This window comes from Equus quagga, chromosome 5 (assembly GCF_021613505.1).
Source record: "Equus quagga isolate Etosha38 chromosome 5, UCLA_HA_Equagga_1.0, whole genome shotgun sequence".
NCBI classification, from domain to species: Eukaryota; Metazoa; Chordata; class Mammalia; order Perissodactyla; family Equidae; genus Equus; species Equus quagga.
In genome coordinates, this window is record NC_060271.1 from 134,113,139 (window position 1) to 134,131,920 (window position 18,782).

The 18,782-nt window shown below is 50.5% G+C and overlaps 1 protein-coding gene across 3 annotated transcripts in view; it reads right to left on the reverse strand.

Moving 5' to 3' along the window:
• Positions 1-9,504, reverse strand: part of RNF144A (ring finger protein 144A) — a 119,351-nt gene extending 109,847 nt beyond the window's left edge. For 2 of the 3 annotated variants that reach the window (XM_046661432.1, XM_046661430.1), the window contains exon 1: positions 9,354-9,504. The gene's annotated coding sequence lies outside the window, so the exon portion shown is untranslated. The remainder of the gene's footprint in view (positions 1-9,353) is intronic. The other variant, XM_046661431.1, reaches the window with a different exon arrangement.
• Between the last annotated feature and the right edge of the window lie 9,278 nt (positions 9,505-18,782).

Sequence of the window (18,782 nt, forward strand, 5' to 3'; positions counted from 1 at the left end):
CTCTCTAGAAGGGGCAGAGCTGGTCAAAAGGCCTGTTGACCTCGAAAGAGACCGCCTTCCCCAAGACCCTCCAGATCACCAGTACGAGGAAATATAATATGAGCTGCATATGTAATTCTAAATTTTCTGGTATCCATGTTAAAAAGTAAAAATAAGCAAGGGAAATTAATTTTCATAATACAGTTTATTTAATTCAATACAAACTAAAATCATTTCAACATGTAATCAATACAAAAGTTACGACTGAGATATTTTACATTCTGTTTTTCACCCTAGATCTTGGAAGCTAGGTACTTTCCACACTCATGGCACAGCTCACATGGCACTGGCCACAGTTTAAGGGCTCAGGATTCACACGGAGGCAGTGACCACCACCTGGCCAGCCCCACTCTCCATCCACACTCCCCTCTGCCTGTCTGTGTTTGGTTTGCTCCCACTGGACCAGAAAGAGGTCCTACCCTCCCCAGATAAACACAGTCCTTGAGAGAGACGCCTTATCTGCCAAGCCAGCAGGACACAGCCCAAGGCCTCCAATTAGTGGCCTCCGCGGGCAGTCGATCTGGTCCTCCAGGAGAAAAGGCTGGACCCGCTGCACGTGGCCAGGGACTGAGAGAAACAAGGTCACTGTCAAGGAAGCAGGGCTGCTGGCCAAAGGGGAAAGAATCCCAGGAGCGATTAAAGTATTAACAGATAAGAACCGTCCCCTTGGCCGCTGTGCCGCAGGAACAGCACATTCACTTCAGGACAGGCTGGAAACATTACCTTCTGAGAGGTCTTCACGTCCGCACATTCCACAGCCCGGTGCCTGGCTCAGGGTGGGGGCTCAGCAAATATTTACTCAGCATATTAAAAACCATGTACTTTAAATTCTGAACTATTTCACAAGTAGGAGAATTGGAGAGTAAGCTGCACTGCTGGATGAAAAGAGATTCCAATGTGTCCCAGCTGGTTGTTTTTACTAGAGTGGAACTGGAATTTATAAAATTCCAAAAGTTTAAGAGATTAATACCTGTCCTGTTGATTACAGAATGCCACACCCTGTTTTGTTGTAGAAATGCCTCACCACCCCTCTTCCTTCCCTCTCTCCGTGTCCTCACCCTCCCTGTATATTCCTTAATCTACCTTCAAACCGTCAGCACCAAGGAGGTTTTGCCAAATGAATGGACAAATGAACAAGAGAAAGGATGAATGGATGAGGCCATTTCTGGACTCGAATGTCTTTGAAGGAAAAAGATGCCTATGAAGTTCGACAAAGATTTATTCAGCACCTACTCTGAGCCAGGGGCCAGAGGGACACAGAAATGAACAAGACAGGTTTGTGGCTTCCTGGCCATCACTGCAGCCACAGTTACAAATGTTCACGGAAGGCAGGCGTGTGTGGACACCACCTCGGCACAACAATGAGAACAGGTAAGCCACGTGCACACTGGTCTGGACCTCTTCCCTAGGGATTCCTGCCTTTCCAACAAGAGCAGGTGAGAGAAGGAAAGACCATTTACTAAACCTGAGCCTGGCCATGCACCAAACTGGGCGGGTCTTCATGCTCTGTTTTGTCCAGGCCCCTTGAGGACACCCCTCCCAGCTCTTGCAGGCTCTCACCTTCTCAGCTTCTCTCATTCCTGGGTGCGGCCATGCAGCCCAGCTCCAGACAACAGGACACGAACAGAGGCAGCTGCAGTGCTTTAGGAAAAGCTTGTTCTTTCCTGATAATAAGGGACAGATGTAGTTGACAGCATCTCCCCCCACCTCTTCTGCTACCTTAAACACAGATGTGAGCCAGCAGCTGTGGAGAGCCATCTGGACCCCAGCGCAGTGTGAGGGCAAAGGATACATGCTAAGGATGCAGAGCAACAAGAGGACCTGAGTTCCTGGAAACACCCCCGAGCAGCTGCACCAGTGAGGCACGCACCCCCATCCCCTGCCTTCTCTCTGGGACGCAGACACCCATCTGTGTAAGGCCCTGTTAGTAAGTGTTCTATTGCTGGCCAAACACACAGTGACAGACAAACATGCACAAACAGGTACTACCTGCCACTGGCAGATATATGTTATGGGTTGAATTGTGTGACCCCCAGTATCTGTGAATGTGACCTTGTTAGGGTCTTTGCAGATGCTCAAGTTAAGATGGGATTGATAGAGTGGGCCCCACTCCAGTATGACTGGTGACTAGCCATTTTGCCTGTCTTAGTCCATTCATAGAATTATAGCAAGATACCATAGAATGGATGGCTCATAAACAACAAACATTTATTTCTCACAGGTCTGGAGCTGGAAGTCCAAGATCAAGGTGCTGGCAGATTCAGTGTCTGGTGAGAGCCCGCTTCCTGGTTCACAGATGGCCATCTTTTCACTGTGTCCTCACATGACAGAAGGCGCAAGAGAGCTTTCTGGGATTTTATTTCATTTTAAAAAAAGGGCACTAATCTCATTCATGAGGGCTCCATCTTTGTGACCTAGTCAGCTCCCAAAGGCCCCACCTCCTAATACCATCTCTTAGGGGATTACGTTTCAACATATGCATCTGGGGGACACATCACTGAATCTGCAGCATAGCTTCTATGCATGAGGACAGCAGGCAAGCTGTGAAGACAGCAGATGGGGAGGAGGGGAGAATATATGCTGACACAGAGGCCGTTCCTCTGGGTCCCAGGAGCTGATGGAATAAAAACACCTCCTTACTTCTTTTTTATAACACATCCGGCCCCATCCACCACTCTGCTGGCCTCTCCCAACCAGACTGCACCAGTTTTCAGGGCCCGTGGCTGACGCCCCATTGAGACATAAAGAAGAAAGAAGCAACTGTGGCCTCAGCAGACAGCGAGCTCTGTATTTTCCACACAGGGCCTGGGCCTGCCTCGCCCCTGCCAAGGGATGAGGAAGAAACACACACAGTTTCAGCCAACAAATTCAGGTCCGGAGGTGCCAGCTCCAAAAGTCTTCTGGAAGCTCCTTCTATCCCATTGTCCTAGTGCTACTATGCACCAGTGCATGTGCTACCAAGAAGTGCTGTGTGGCAATCCAGGCAGTCGGGAAAAATTAATTTATGGTACTGTTTGTTTCTTTATGTTCTCAATCGCCTAGCAAATGGCCGCCTCACAGGGTCTCCACAAGCCTTCACACTCCCTGAGGCAAAGTTATCCTGGAACACACACTCTGCATGAGGCTTCTGAGTGCAAACTTGCACCAGAGACCAAAAGAGAAGATAAGTCACTCAAGACATGGATTCCACAAAGACAGAATACACCAAATGCCATGAATTATTGTGCACGCACTTTATAGCATCTTTAGCAGTTGCTGCTCTTCAACTCCCATATAAAAACAGCCATGTGAATCGATGGCCCATATTGCATTTACCTGGCAAACAGCCTTTCTAGGAACTCTGACCACCTCTTTACCTAGAGCACCCCAATCTTTCATTAGAAAGATCTAAGCTCGTAAGGCTGAGGGAGCCCCACCTCCTTCCCTTGCCCATGGGCCCGACCACCAGCCCCAACCCAACGTTCTCAAGAACAAACCCTTCGTGGTCCCAAATCTTTGGCCCTCTTCCACCCCAGCAGGGCGCACCCTCTTCTCTGCTCTCCAATCCTCTGCAAAGGCTACCCACATTCACTCCCGTCCCCATCAGTCATTTCCATCAACTCCACCAGCATTCCCATAACACACACTTGGATGAGCACACTTTGGCCTTTATGCGTCACTGTCCCCTCATCACGGCTCCCTTGCTGGACTGTGAGCACTGCAGGGCAACGCCCACTTCTCCTGCCTCATTCTCCCCTGCTCCAGAGTGCCCCCAGCTACAGGACCACCGCCAGCCAGCCCATACAAGTCTCGCCGTCTGTGCCACTGGAACTGGCGCTATCTGCTGTCGGCACAATCACAGGACCCAGGACTGTCAAGGCCTTCCTCCCTGCATCCCACGCCGCCAGGCTGAGGCTCCAGCCTTCATCCTCCGACCCAAGGAGCATCCCCACCCACGGGGCATTCAGCCTCTTAGAGTCCTGTGGTATACTGCTCTGTGGCCTGACCTCCCAAAGAGAGACCCATATCTCGGGATTTGCTCAGATCTTGCTGGAGTACAGAAGGTAAACTCAAATTCCATTTCCTCATCGATAATCTGCCCACAGTTTCCCTCCTGAAACCGTGGACAGATTATCTCGTATTCAATCATTTAACAAAATGCATTTAGAAAGAGCATGATAAGGCAGTGAGGGAATGCTAACGTGAGTAAGTTCCTGCCCGTGTGGCACTTATAATGTAGTAGATGAAATATGACAGTCATACAAATCACTAAAATTAGATTAGAGGGTTTTAAGCGCAAATATAGGTTTTGGAAAAAAGTTGCTATGGAAGCACCTGGGAGAGAGGACATTTCCACCTGCAGGCGGGAGAGAGAGAGAGCAGGAGCCTGGAAGGGATGGGGCGTGCTTGAGCCGCAGGCCTATAGTCTACTCTTCTTGCTCCACACGCCTCCAGTTTCTCATTGTAAGACGCCAGTGCTAGATGAGCACCCCCCCACAGTCCCCACACTAACGATCCTATAGCTTTAAGAAAAAGGCAACGTGCCTGCTGAGCCTGGAAGGGTCACGAGGAATCTGGCATATGGAGATGGAGGGAGAGAACATTCTAGGGCACAAGGGCTGAGGCTGTGGAGAGATCAGCGCTGGAAAGACAGGCTGGAACCAAATGGTGAAGAATCTGGAAATCAACCCAGGGGCACATTCGTGACTTAACAGGCCATGGGGTCTCAGCGGGGAAGTGACAAGAGGTCAGCAGAGAGAATGAGGAGGGACGGCCCTGGGATCATGGCAAAGCATCCCAGGAAAGTCCAACAACACCTGCTCTGATTCCGGCTTCAGGACACCTACTCAAGAGAAGGTTTCCCCTTGAGGAAGAAGAGGTCACCTAACGAGGACGTCTGCACATTTCTGTGAAGGGGACCCTTCCCACCCACAAGCTGGGGGAGAGTGACAGCCTCTCTGCCCAGCAGGCTGCCCTTCCTGCAGGGGATGCAGGGAGGGGGCGGCAGGGGAGGGCAAGTGGTGCCATTCTGGACTAGGGGAGACCCTGCAAAACGAGCCAGAGACTGAGGGTGAGCAGGGAGGGTCAGACACGGCCCCGCCGCTGGCCAGTTAACATGTCCTGGGTGCAGAGACAGAGCAGAGGGAAGGCTCCCTCACTGTGTGCAGGGGAACAGGAGGTCCCCGGAAGTCTGGGAGGGATGCTCTTCTTGTTGCCGGGGTCATCGGCACAGCTCCGCCTCCCTGTAGATAACCTTAAAATGCTGCCGCCCCCAACATCCAACATGCCCTGTGCCACAAAGACCCGCCCTTTGGAAGCCAAAAAGTGTCCCAGGAAAACCATGATGTAAGAGGCATTCTGCCGACAGACCCAAACCCTGTTTAACCAACAGCCCGACTGAGAGCACCATCAATACCCACGTTCTGCATGTCGAAGCCCCCTCTTTGCTCCCCTGGATCTGTGCCTGGTTCCTGCCCACGGAGCTGGGCTGGCAGGAGCAGAAGTCGCTGGAGCCTGCAACACCACTCCCCTCCCTTGGGCTCCCTTCCAGCTCGAAGGTTGTCACCTGCAGGCTGCCTGCTGCTATCGCTGGGGAACTGCCCCAGCCTAGCTCAGGTGACTCAAAGACAGAGACAGGCTCCCCGACTGTAAAAACGGTGGTTGCTTCCCATGGCTCCCGCGCGCTCCCGGAACCCTCTCCCCTCTACCCAGCAGACTTAGGGGTGGGACGGGGACTGAGGGACTACTCACAGGGACAGAGGCTCCAAAACCAAACAGTGAAAACCTCACTTTCAGAGACAGCCGGCCCACCCTCCGACATGCCCGGGGCAGAGCCTGCTGCTGGCTCAGCGTTGCTGCGCTGGCTCTAAGTTCCCTGCCCACCCAGGCTGTTTCTTGCTGTTCCCAGGCCCAGAATCTGACCTTGACCCTCCAATTATCCTGGCTAACTTGGACTCATCCTTTAAGTACTGGCCCAGCATCACCAGCTCTGGTCGCACTCCTCCCCACATGGGCAGAAATGAGGCGCCCCTCCCACGCCCCATGGCACTCGGCACACCGACCCCACTGTTAGAACAATCTGTCAGTGTGTGGCGTCCACCCCTGAGACCACAGCCCCCTGAAGGGCACAGAATGTACCTTTCCTGCAGGACTCTGGGTTGAACACCAGGCTTCCACCTCTACCATGTGCGTGGCCTTGGACGACACAGCTGCTCTTTGCTCCACCTCTCTCCTTTGTAAGTTGGAGACAGCAGCAACACCTGTCCTGTGGGGCTGTGGGAGACCTGGATCCACAGCCATGCACAGCACTTCCTACCAGCACTTGGTGATGGGAAACGCTAATGAATATTAACTACTGTTTCCTCTCTCTCTGGTGCCAAATTCTAGGAGACTATAGGTATTGGTTGACACACTTCAGCATGCTCTCCATGAACTTATTTTTCTCTATAGCATTGCATCCAGGGAGGTTAAGACACTTGTCCAAGGTCACACAGCTGAGTGAGAAAGTTGTACACAAGCTCTGTCCTTCAGCCCTAATCCCAGGCAGGTATCGGAACAGTTGCTTCAACTTAATTTCTTCATCTAATTAAGAAAAGATATTCATTTGTGTCAGTAATGCAGAAACAAGACAGAGGAGTCTGCTTTTGGAAATGATTACCTCAAAAGACCTTTTTAGTCTTAAAGAAAGGCACCTTCACCCTGGTTCTTGGATCTCCAAGGTAGGAAGGTACCCAGAGTGCCTAAGGAGAGGCTTCATCTGCCTTAGAAACATTCTATGCTCTTCGCAGCCTCTTGGCTGCCTCTGATCTCCTGCACCCCAGGAACTGGGGGAGCCCTCCTTGGCCAGATTCCCTGAAGGGTCTGAGGGCTCAACACCATCTGGAGTGGCTCCAGACCACCAAACCACCAAGCCAGCCGAGGCATCTCCATGCCCCTAGCTCAAGTACAGAGGAGAAAAAAGAGCAGACAGTTGGGAGAACAGCTCTCGGTGTGGCCAGGGTCCCTGACTTTTCCTCTTGGAGGCCACAGTGTCCTCAAGGTCACAGTGACAGGGCTGAGCTGGCAATCTCTGATAGTTCTGTGATTCCCAATCTACGAGGACAAGTCTCCCCCTATCTCTACCACCAGAGAGAAAGGCTCCCAAGAGGAGGAGAAATTTGAACAAAAGAAAGCGGCACGGCCAAACTATGAACCACAGTGGAAAAAACAGACGACGTGGCTCCCAGCGTCTGGCCCTGCCGCTGTCTGGCTGAGTGGCACGTTCACCCGCTGGACGTCAGCAGCTTCAACTGAACAACGTGTGTGGTCGCTTCCAAGTCCCAAACCACATTCAGTCCACAAGAGAAACACCTTAGGCTAGTGAAGATCTGGATGCAGGGATTACACACCAACAAAACGAGGGTGCTGGATATGTTTATCAAAGGTATGAACTTGAAAGCGCTCTTCCGGTTTTCAGTACCCCCATAGGTGCATCGCCTGTGGGCGCCCACATCATTCATTCACCAGCTGAAGCTCTGCCTCCAGCATTTGAATCTGCCCTTCGTTAGTTCCTTTTCCAGGGTGCTGACACTAGAATCAGGGCCCCTTGAAACACATGAACTTGCAAACTTCAACTGTGCTGAATCTGGAAATTTTGCATGCCAGTAAAATTAGGTTATTTGCATCCCATTTTTTCATGAGGACTTCGATCCATGCCTAACCCACTGACAGGCGGTGCAGGTGGGGCTTCTGATTCTAAAGCTCACACTCTGCACACTCCCCCTTCCCTCAATACGGCCTTAATTGCTCTAAAGGAGGGCTCAGCTCACTCACTCTCTTCCGAAACCATCAATGGCTCCCACTGCCACAGGATCAAGACCAAAGTTGGCCTGGAATTCAAAGATTTCACGATTTGTCCTCATCTGACCTCTCCAGTCATAATCCCTTCGCATTCTTTAAAAAATAATAAAAACAAAAATTAAGAGGGCACTAGAAAGCTGCAAGAAAACAGGTCCCTATTATCAGTACTGGGGGAGGGAACACATCACAGGAGCATTTGGGCTGCAGGCCCGTGGGAAAGTTCCCAGCACAGACCTTGTGTTCCCACCCTCCTTCTTGCTGGGCAGCTCCCTCTGGCCAGGGGCCCTTCCTACCACCTTGGAGCTGCCCCCCTTCAAGCTTTGACTCAATACTCCCCCTCATGAAGCAGCCCTGCCTCCTCTCCCTGCCTCCCCCTCCTTGGAACTCCCACAGCTCCACAGGCATCTGCACCCCCTCCTTTCTGCCTTTGCTTCTAAACACATCTTATCTGCAGCCTAATCTCTGAGGGCAGCCCCTGGCCAGATTCACTGGACCATGTCCTTACTAGATCCCCAGGCCCCAATCCCAGGAAAGTGCTTCCTTCCCATAACTGTTCAAAGCAAGACTGGGGTCTCTTTCTAGTGAAGGGACCAGATCCCCCTCCCACCCGGGCAGCAGGACACACTAGGGATCTTCTCCTGGGGCCTTATCTCGCCCTCCTTCCTTACCCTGCCTTGCACCCAGCACAAGGCAAGTACGGGATATTTGTTGAATGGGCTTTTTAAAAAAGAAATTTACTGGGAAAAAGACAGAACTTTAGGAATGACCATCCTGAGACCTGCCTATGGTGATCATTAGCGTACAAGTAACCTCTTCCTTCCCGTGACCCTGAGCCTCCAGGTTTGCACAAGCCAACAGAGCTGGGTGCCCAGGATGGTGCAGGGGACCTGGGGAGCCTCTGCTGGAGGGTGGAGTGGGGAGCCCCGCAGGGAACTGCCCCGCAAGTCCCTCAGGAGAAGAAGGCTCCCAGCGAGGAAGGCAGCGGCCGCGGTCATCCGGCGCCTGGATGTGCAAAGCGCAGGACCCACGACACTCGGCCCACTCCGGCCAGGCTGACCTTCCCGCCGCCTCCCCGCGCCCCGATCCTTCGCCCTTCCCGAGACTTCGTCGTCCGCGGCCTGCAGGCGGCACCCCACTCAAAAGAAGCCCCCGTGTGCCACCTCGCCCGCCCACCAGGGCCCAGGGACGCAGCGCAGGAGACGGGCGCCCGGGCCAGGGAGGCGGCTGGGGAGCCGAGGGTCCCAAGTGGCCGGCCGCGGTTCTGGGGCCACCGAGGGGCAGGGCAGTGCCAGGGCGGCGCCCTCAGCACGGACCCGGCAGGTCCCCACCCGGGGACCCCGCCAGCCACCCCCGGCCCACACCGATCGGGGCACCAGGGACCCAGCTGGGCCGGCGTGGGGCGAGCCAAGGCCGGCTCCGCACGGCCACATCCCCGGTCCCCCTGGGCCGCGCCCCGCTCCCGTGATGCCAACACAAAGAAGACGCGCGTCACCCACCTGGTCCCGCGCGCCGGGGCTCCGGGGGCCGCCGCTCCCGCTCGGCCGCGGGCGGGGCTCCTGGCGCTCCGCGCGATGTAGGGTGCCCGGTGCCCGGTGGCTGCCGCCCGTCCGTGCCGGGTGCCCGCCGCCCGCCGCCTGCCGCCCCGCGCCGCGTCCACCCCGGAGCCGCCCTTTATTCCCCGCCCGCCCTCCAGCCGGGGCGCTCAGCCCGCGGGGGGAGAGTGGGCGGCGGCGAGCTGCACAAAGACGCGGGGCCCCGGCTCGGCCCGAGCGCCCTGGCACGGCACACAGCGCCCCCTGCCGCCCGCCGCCCGCGCAGGCCCGGGGAGCACCCGGTCCCCCCAGAAGACCACGAGGAGCCCCTGGCCACCGAAACGGAAGCGAGGGTCCTGTCTGGTGGCAGCCCGGAAGACAGACCCCTGATGCCCACACTCTGGGGGGGAAATATCAGTAATCTAGGAAAGAAATGGGTGACCCTATCAAACCTTCTTAGCTAGGTGATACTAAGAGCATCGGGCTGGGCACCAGGGCCTGGGATCAAGTGCCGACTCTGCCACAGCCCAGACAGACAGCAGCTCGCCATTGGGCTTCCCAGAACCTCAGCTCCATGCCCTGTCGTATGAGGACCTTGCAGTGAAGGCTCAGGGCCTTTCTACGCCAGTGTCACAGGAAATGTCTTTCCATCCCACAACCTGATTGCTTTGCGGGATGGAGAAGACACCCAAAATAGGGGCACAGCAATTCCTTTCCTACTCTTAGCAGTTCTAGCTTGTTAGAGTCAAAGATCTTTGAAGGTAGAATTCCTGTGAGATTTACCTTTGCCACTCCCTCTCGTAGCTAGAAGTTACACAGGTGTTAAATTGGATGTCTGTCAGGCATGCATATCTGAACAAAACATATCCATGTCTATGAAAGAATGCCTCCTTCAATGCACAGACAGCTTTCTCCAGAATTATGGGGAAACCCACAGTAATATCTTTCTTCCTTAACACCATACCCTCCACACTGTCTGCTCTGAATTCTAATGCCATCACCTACCAGCCCTGTGACCTTAAGCAAGTTACTTAACTTCTTTGTGCTTTAATTTTCTCATCTGGAAAAATGCAGGTGGTAAGAGTATGTGTGTCATAGAGATCCTGGGAGGGATTAAATAAGTCAACTATGCATAAAGCAGTATCAGTATAACTGACAAAGAGTAAGAACTTCATGGTCCTTAGCTATTGTTTGTCTCATTTCCCTGAAACAATTACACTACAAGATTCTTAACTATCTTTGACACAACTCTGCATAATTTGTCTTCTTCTGTTACATACACATCTTTTTCAAAAGCATAATTCTGTCTCATCTACGTAGAGAAGTTATTCTGGCAAATATTTCCCCTCCTCAAAGATATGAATGAGTATTTGCCTTCTGATGTCTCTGTCAAATTCTTTGCAGAAGCATCATTATTCAAGAAGAAGGCCCAGTGAGAAGAATCCTAACGCTTGGTTACTCCAACCTCTCACTGGAAGATGAAAACGATTCTTCATAAAGGCCTGAGCTTCATGGAAAATGTATGCGCCCCTCCTATACTCTGGCCGTGGTACCAGGACAGTGCTGGTGTGATACTGCTTATGAATGGATGATTAAATGAATGGTACCCAGGGGATGGAAATGATTCCATGTGCTCTGCTTTCAATTGGTCCACAGTGAGATGCAGACATTTCTATGGTACACAAGGCAACAGAATTCAAGTTGGAGGAGCTGGGAAGGACTCTCTGGGGCAGGCAGGGAGGAGGTTGAGGGGTAAAACCGATCTCTTATCCAACTGTGTAATTGAGGCCTTGTAGGTGCTCAATGTGTGTGACCTCATTCCCATGTTTGTTTGTCTTTGTTAATGCAATTGTTGTTGGGGGATGGGGAAAGAAGACATGATCATTGATAATCCAATTTGCAGCAGTCCACACAATGCATCTCAAAGGCGATTTTTCTCTATGAAATCTTCCCACTCCATCACTGCTCTCCGTATCCCCGGATCCCTGAACTTGTGTAATGTTTAGTTTGTTTCTGTTAATCACGGCATCTGTCACACTTCATATTTTGGGTGTTTACTATCTGATTATTAGATCTTAAGATTATGTAGAAGAGTAATGGAGTCATTTTTCTGTGTATCCCCACAGGGCCTTGGGCAGCCTAAGTGCTCAATAAACAGAGTGCAATTATCCACTCTGAGCTCTGCCTCGGAGCAGCCGTCCTGGTTCTCTCAACACCAAGCTGCCTGTGGCTCTCAAGGTCATTTCAGCTCATCACTGCTTGATTTTCAGTCCAACTCCACACACAGGTCATGGCTTTGAACCACTTCACCTAGAGGGTTGTCATGCCAAGTCTGTTTTCAAAGATGCCCTTTGTTCCTAAGTATTTGTGACTCATCATTCACTCAGTGAACAAGCATCTTTTTGATTACCTACTATGGGCAAGACGGTGAACAGACCAGAGAATTAGTGCCGCTGTAAATGGTCCAGAGGCTGGAGAAATGGAATTCTATTCTGAAATTTCCCCTCTAGACACAAAATTGAGAGAAGCTCAAGATTCATACTCATGGCTTAAAATAAAAACTTTTTAGACAACGGAGTTTGTACGAATTTGTAATCACACATTCTATAAGTACAGAAAACTCACATTTCTTTAATTTTTAAAATTAATTTAAATGCAATTCTTTATTTCTAGAGAGCAGCAGGCAATTAAAGGTCACTGTTGTTCTGACTCTCTCCCTTGGAACACACAGCAATCTGAGGGATTTCACGGTGCGAGGATGTGGGATGTAACCTGTCATCCTCAGCCCATCGCCAGGTCCACTGACAGTCTCCTCCAAGCCCTGCCAACTCTTTGCAGCAGACTGCATGCAGATTCTCATCCAGGTGCACAGCTCCCCAGGTAGACCAGGAAGCCTGAGAGGTTCCCCCCCTGCCCCAAGGGCAATGCCAAGTGCCTGCTACTCTCGGGGCTTCTTGGGAAAGCTTCCCTTGTCCACATGCCTGCCACCCTCCCCTCAAAAGCCTCCTCTCTTTTTTTCCTAGCCTAGACATCCCAAAGAATCTCTTCCATGGGTGGAGCATCCACATCAGACAGGAGGCAGAGAGGTTGTCTTCAGGTAGCTCTGCCTTCAGCTTTGCAAACACCACAGGAGCTAGCAAAGATGCAAGACTCGAGCTGTTTTCCTAGAACGCCAGGAGAAAAGATGCAAAAAAGCCAACCTCCATTACTATCACAATAAAATGTGTGGTCTAAATAAGAAAGAATAATAACTTAAGGAAGAAAACAAAACTTCAAGAAAGAAGATGGAACTCATCCTTGCAGTCGCTTAGCAACAGCGCCTCCATGATTGGGTCCTCCAAATTCGTATGTTGAAGTTCTAACCCCCACCACCTCATGATGTGACCTTATATGGAAATAGGGTCGTTGCACGCATAATTAGTTCAGATGAAGTCATCCTGGAGGAGAGTAGGCCCTAATCCAGTATGACTGATGTCCTTACAAAAAGCATCAATTTGAAGACAGACTCATACACAGGGAGGATGCCGTGTGAACACGAAGGCAGAGATCGGGTGATGCTTCCACAAACCAAGGAGAGCCAAAGACTGCCAGCTAACCACCAGAAGCTAAGAGAAGGCCTGGAACAGATCCTCCCTCACAGCACTCAGAAGGAACCAACCCTGCCAGCCCCTTAACCTCAGATTTGTGGCCTTCAGAACCGTAAGAGAATAAATTTTTGTCATCTGGACCGCTCAGTCCCAGGGATTTTGTTTCCGCAGCCCTAGCGAACTAATAAAAGCATCTAGAAGGTGCCCATGTGTGACTACCATTTAGAGAACCAGTGTCATAATAAAAATTAAAATGCTATACAAAGGGGGTAAAATAAATGATCACCCACAAGAAGGTTACTGTGTTAATAAAAAAGTGAAAATATTTTTGCTGTCATCCTCCCAGGCGGTGAAGACATTTTCTGTCCTGCTCACCACCACATCCGGCACAGGAAGAACAAGTCCTGCACACTTAACAAATACTTGTTGAGTGAACTCAGTGAATCTTGTCTTCCACACCTCCCTGCTCACGGGCACTTCTGTACAGCTCGGAGGCAAATGCCGTAGATTCCGAATAGACCTTGAGACCATACAGACTGTTGAGTAAGATCTTTTCATTTCCCATCAGGAAACATCGAGGTTTAAAGTGGTCCTTGATGGTTCCGAGATCACTGCCAGCTAGTGGCATAAACGGTGCTGTTACACAAGGTTCTTGGCTGATTTCGCGTTCTTTTCAAGTTTCATTACACTGCTTTTCTGTAGTAATCAACAGAATATGGCCCTTGTGGCTGGACAGAATTTTAAAAGGCTTTGGAATGGAATGATTAAATTACATTCAACATTGGGTGGACTGAATTGTGGGCAGACATTTAATGCTCACGAAGTATCTATGTGCTTCTCTCCACGTCCCAGCCCCTTGCAATTAGGTGGGGTATATGACTCACTTTGTTCAATGGACTGTGCGCAGGAGGGCCACTTCTGGGCTGAGGCAGACAGAAGATTACAAGACCTCTAATTTGCTGTCCCCATCACGGTGATGACAGAGCCACCTACTGAGATGGTTGGACCATGAAATGGAATCTGCCTGCATCTCTGGGTTGCCTCTTGGTAGGACAATTCCCTGGAGAATGTAACCTTGCCTGTGTTAAGCTACTGCAATGTTAGGGTGTTTGTTACTGCTGCAAAGTCTAGTCTGCACTAACTAATGCATTTTTGTAGAGTGGTTTGGAGCAGCAGTAATTCGTTGTGCTGTGTCTTAAAGAGAGCCAAAGTGCAGTGCCAGCTAAGTGGTGTAAGTCATCAGGTCTTAGACGCGAGCGTGTATCTGAGCAGGCAGCCAAGAGCCAGGAAAATACAGGAACCTGGAAGGAATTGAGGTTCGGGGAGGCAGAAAGGAAACACCGTAAGGAAATCAGGACGGAGTCAGGACAACACATGGGGCACTCAGAGCTGACTCCTCATGGGTGTGGCCACGTGTGTAATATCTTAGAGGTTTCAAATAAAGGATGGAATAGGGACAAGACATGGCACTCCATCCACCAAACAGGGCTCGGGAGACTTGACAGGCTTAGTGGGTGCTGGAGTGCCTTGTGCCTCCCCCTCCACACATCCAAGGCACTCGCTCCCCCAGCTGCTGGGAGCATGCCCATGGCGTGTTGATGGCTTACTTCCTGGGGATTATCCTTTGTCAAAGGGAGCTGTCCTGCCTTGCCCAAATTTACCCCCTTTCTGGAGGCAGCTGCCTCCAATAATTAGTCCATGAGGGGTTAAAGGCCTGCCACGCTTGCCTTAAATAACCCGGGCCAGCCCTGAAGGGTCTAGCCCAGAGTTCATCAGCTGAGGCTCTGTTGCAAAGACATCCCAGGCCCTCAGCTTCCCCCGACTCTCTATAAGTGCCATTCCCAGGAGCAGCTCCTCCCAGAAATGTCCATCTTAGGGCCTGTTTCCCAGGACCAGGCCAGAGAGTGTAAGGAAGGAGCGGGAAGAGCTCCAGCACGATGGTGAGGGGGAGAATCAGGAAACATTTTCCCGAAGATGGATCCTCTTGGTTGGTGGGGTGGTGGGTTTGTCTATTAGAAATGAGGGGGGCAGGTGGACTTCGGGCAGGATCTGCAGGCCCTCAGATACCAACTGGGGGTGGAAAGTTCTGGGGGAACCTGGGGACTAAGAATAGGACTCAGGCTACAGAGACCCTTTCTGGGCCTAAACAGACTTAGAGAACCCGTTTCAGACTGCTTTGTTGTATCTCTGTTTGTTTCTAAGAACTGTTTTGTTTGTTCATGTTTAACTTTTAATCTGCAGTGATTTTAGATGTACTTAGTCTTGGACTACTCAATCTACAGACAGTCCATGAAAACCTGGCTCTATACACACACATGCACACACCACCACCACCACCAGCAACACAACAACACACACACACATAAACTCCCTACCCTTTGACAGCCTGGCAGACCTCTCTAATATCGCAAACCTCAGTTCACTGCTGGTGCCTTGGGTGACATCTCCATGACTCCTTCAGGTCCATTAATCTTCCTGCCTGTCCTGAGCGCCCAGAGCTTTTGTTATTCTCTTGTTATATCTGTATGTCTGGCACAGGATATGACTGAAGGCGACATTAGAATGAAAGAATGCAGCCTCCTTTCTCCCTTCCCCGTTTTGTGTATGTACAACCATCTGGATTAATGATCTCCCCCGTGTCCTCCTCTTGTAGTTTATATCTGTGTAGGAATGTTGGATCTATTGGGCTGTATTTCTGAGAAATTATTCTTATCACAGGATCACAGGGTAGGGTCGTATCCCATTTCCCCAAAAGAAACATTCACAATATCTAATCATTAAGAGAAGGCTCCACAGATTAAAACAAATAACCACCACACCCAACCGGAGATGTGAAGTCCGGGTCTCAGGTGGCGGGGTAGGAGGGAACACGTCTCCCTCCCTTCTTGGCTCTGACCGGTCTACACTCTGAGGAGCCTGATGAGTCCCCTCAAGTGTTACTAAGCAGTGGATCTCTGCCACGTGAGGGCAGGCCAGCAGGAATCGCTTTCCCTGAACTGAATGGGCACCTTGCTCTTGAACTGCCAACCTCCAGAACTGTGAGAAATGTCTTTTTTTTTAAGCCGAGCAGTCTGTGGTGTTTTATTATGGCAGCCGGAGCTAAGACGGGTCAGTTCCATTCAAACAACACTTAATGCCTGCTATCTGTTAGGCTTCCTGGAGAAAGTGACATCTGAGGCATGATGCCAGGAGCAGTGAGGGTCCCTCATGAATATACACAGCTCCAACCTCATGGATACACAGCATTTCTGACACCCCAGTAACAGATTCCTCATCAGGAGGAGTTCTCCCAAAGTTGATTTAACCCAAATCCCAAGAGAGAACTGATAAAGGCCGGTCCACACAGACCTCGAGCTAAAGAACTAATAGAGGTCAGTCCATGCAGACATGGAGCTCAGGGGTTTCAGGGTGTGATGTTGTAATTTATAATAAGAAATAGATATCCAGCCTTTGGCCCACTTCCTGGCACAGAGCCCCCAAACCCTTGGAATTCCCTAGCTGATGACAGCAATGAGGCGTCTTTTGTTGTGTTAATGTGGCAACTTTTGGTGAGCACCTAAGATTGGGGGCTGGTTGCCAGGAACCAACCATGAGATTAGAAGGTTGGAAATTTCAGTCCTACCCCCAACCTTCTGGGAGGTGACAAATAGAAATGGCGAGCAATAGGATATATTGGAGTATATGAGGAAGCCATTTGGTGTAAACCTAATTTGGCCTGACCTTGTCTTTCCAAAGGGGCCTGACCATGGCCTCTGAGCATGCATTCTATATCTGCTTTAGACATTCCCTATGGCAAGAACAAAGGCCCTTGAGATAAAGGTGCAACTTCCCTCCCCCTCCCAACCTTGGCATTTCCTTAAGGATTAAGCATCTTTCCTTAGGCTAGAAACTGATTGCTGCGCTCACCTGTGACCACCCAGCTCCAGACAACAGATTGCTTCCTGCTGCGCCCTCTGAGATAGCAGACCCACTACCTGCTGTGTCCATCAAGCGCTGTGCTGACAGGGCAATCTTGTGACTATTGTGGGAGGGACATTTCAATCACATGTGAAACAGCCTGTTTGGGGGTATACAACCACTCTGTGCACCCCATTTCTTCGGTGCCCTTTCTTCCTTCAGGAAGAAAGGCCCCGGGCCATGGTCCTCAGAGTTTAGCTCAGAATAAACTCACCCAAATTTTCATTTATAGATTTGTTATGGATTATTTCCATTGACAGAGTGAAGAGGGACTGGAGGTTGAATAGACGGCCAGTGGCCAATAATTTAACCAATCATGCCTATGTAACGAAGTCTCCCTAAAACCCCCAAAGGACAGGTTCCAGAAAGCTTCTGGATCAGCGAATCCATGAAGTTGCTGGGACAGTGGTGCCCTTGGAGAGGGCATGGAAGCTCCAAGCTGTTTCCCCATCCCTCGCCCAATGTATCTCTTCCATCTGGCTGTTCCTGAGTTATAGGCTTTTGTAATAAACTGGTAACCAAGTAAATAAAATTTTCCTCTGAGGTCCTTGAGCCACTCTAGCAAGTTAATTGAAAGGAGCCTCTGATCTACAGCCAGTGGGTCAGAAGCACAGGTGACAACCTGGACTTGCAACTGGCATCTGAAATGGTAAGGGGACAGTCTTGTGGGACTGAGCTCTTAACCTGTAGGATCTGACATTCTCTCCAGGTGGATTGTGTCAGAATTGCGGTGGATTTAGGACACCCAGCTGGTGTCAGAGAATCGCTTGATGTAGGGAAAAAACCCACATATTGGAATTGGGAGCAGAATCGAACAGAGATGAGTTGAGATGGCCCTGAATGAAAAAATAAATTACTTTACTTTTTACTGGCGGTTTCCCAGATGATCCAGGAATGAGTTTGCACAGAAAATCTTTGATTTTATTATCACATATATTTTTTCTAGATAAAGTGAATTCCCAGAACATGAGATACACTCACATTCATAAGCAAATATGTGAACAACTCAAAAACCAAATCCAGGAATTTTTTTTTTTTCAAATTAACTGTGGTTTTCTGAATCTCTTCTCATCTATAGTGTGAAATGCTAAAAACTGGCTATTCTCATTGAAGTATAAGAAAGCTAATTGGCTTTAAAAACCTTCAGAAGATATTACGTGGAAAATAAAGTTGAGTATGAACTCAGTTCTATTAAAATCATGCGTGACTGGAAAGATAGGAAGGAAAGCAGCAGTTACCTCAGGGTAATACACTTATGGGTCATTTTTATTTTCTTCAGTTTGCTTTACTCTGTTTTTCAAATACACTCCAAATGTGTGTTATCTTTAGAATCATGAAAAAATATCATAAACATCTTTCTGATCTTTCAAGCCCATCTCAGGGCCCCTGAGCAGGACTTGCTCTGTGGGTTTTCGGTGTCATTTCCCCTCCTCCTCCTCTGACTGGGGAGGGCATGGATCAACAGGGCTGGACGTTGAGCTGCGCATCCCAAATGTGGCTGTCAGAAGCCCAGCGCCAATGATCAAGGACTAAGGCTGCCTCGAGTCTCCTCCACTGTCTCAAGCCCCTGGATCCCATCTGACTCGTGTGCTCTAGGGCTGGAGCCCAGGGTAGGCAGGCGTCTGGGATGGGGAAGGTAGGAAGGCCATCTCCTTCCTGAAGAAGTGAGTGCTTGTAAGCCAAGGTCAAGTGCAGGGGCATGTCTGAGAGAATGCTGGATGCCAGAAGAGGCCAGTCTGAGGCCTGAGGGCATGAGGTGGACATGGTCCAGGAAGGTGGAGCCCTTGGCTCTGAGAGCTGGGAAAGGGGATGAGAGGAAGAGTGGGCTCACAAGAGCAGCACTTGATAC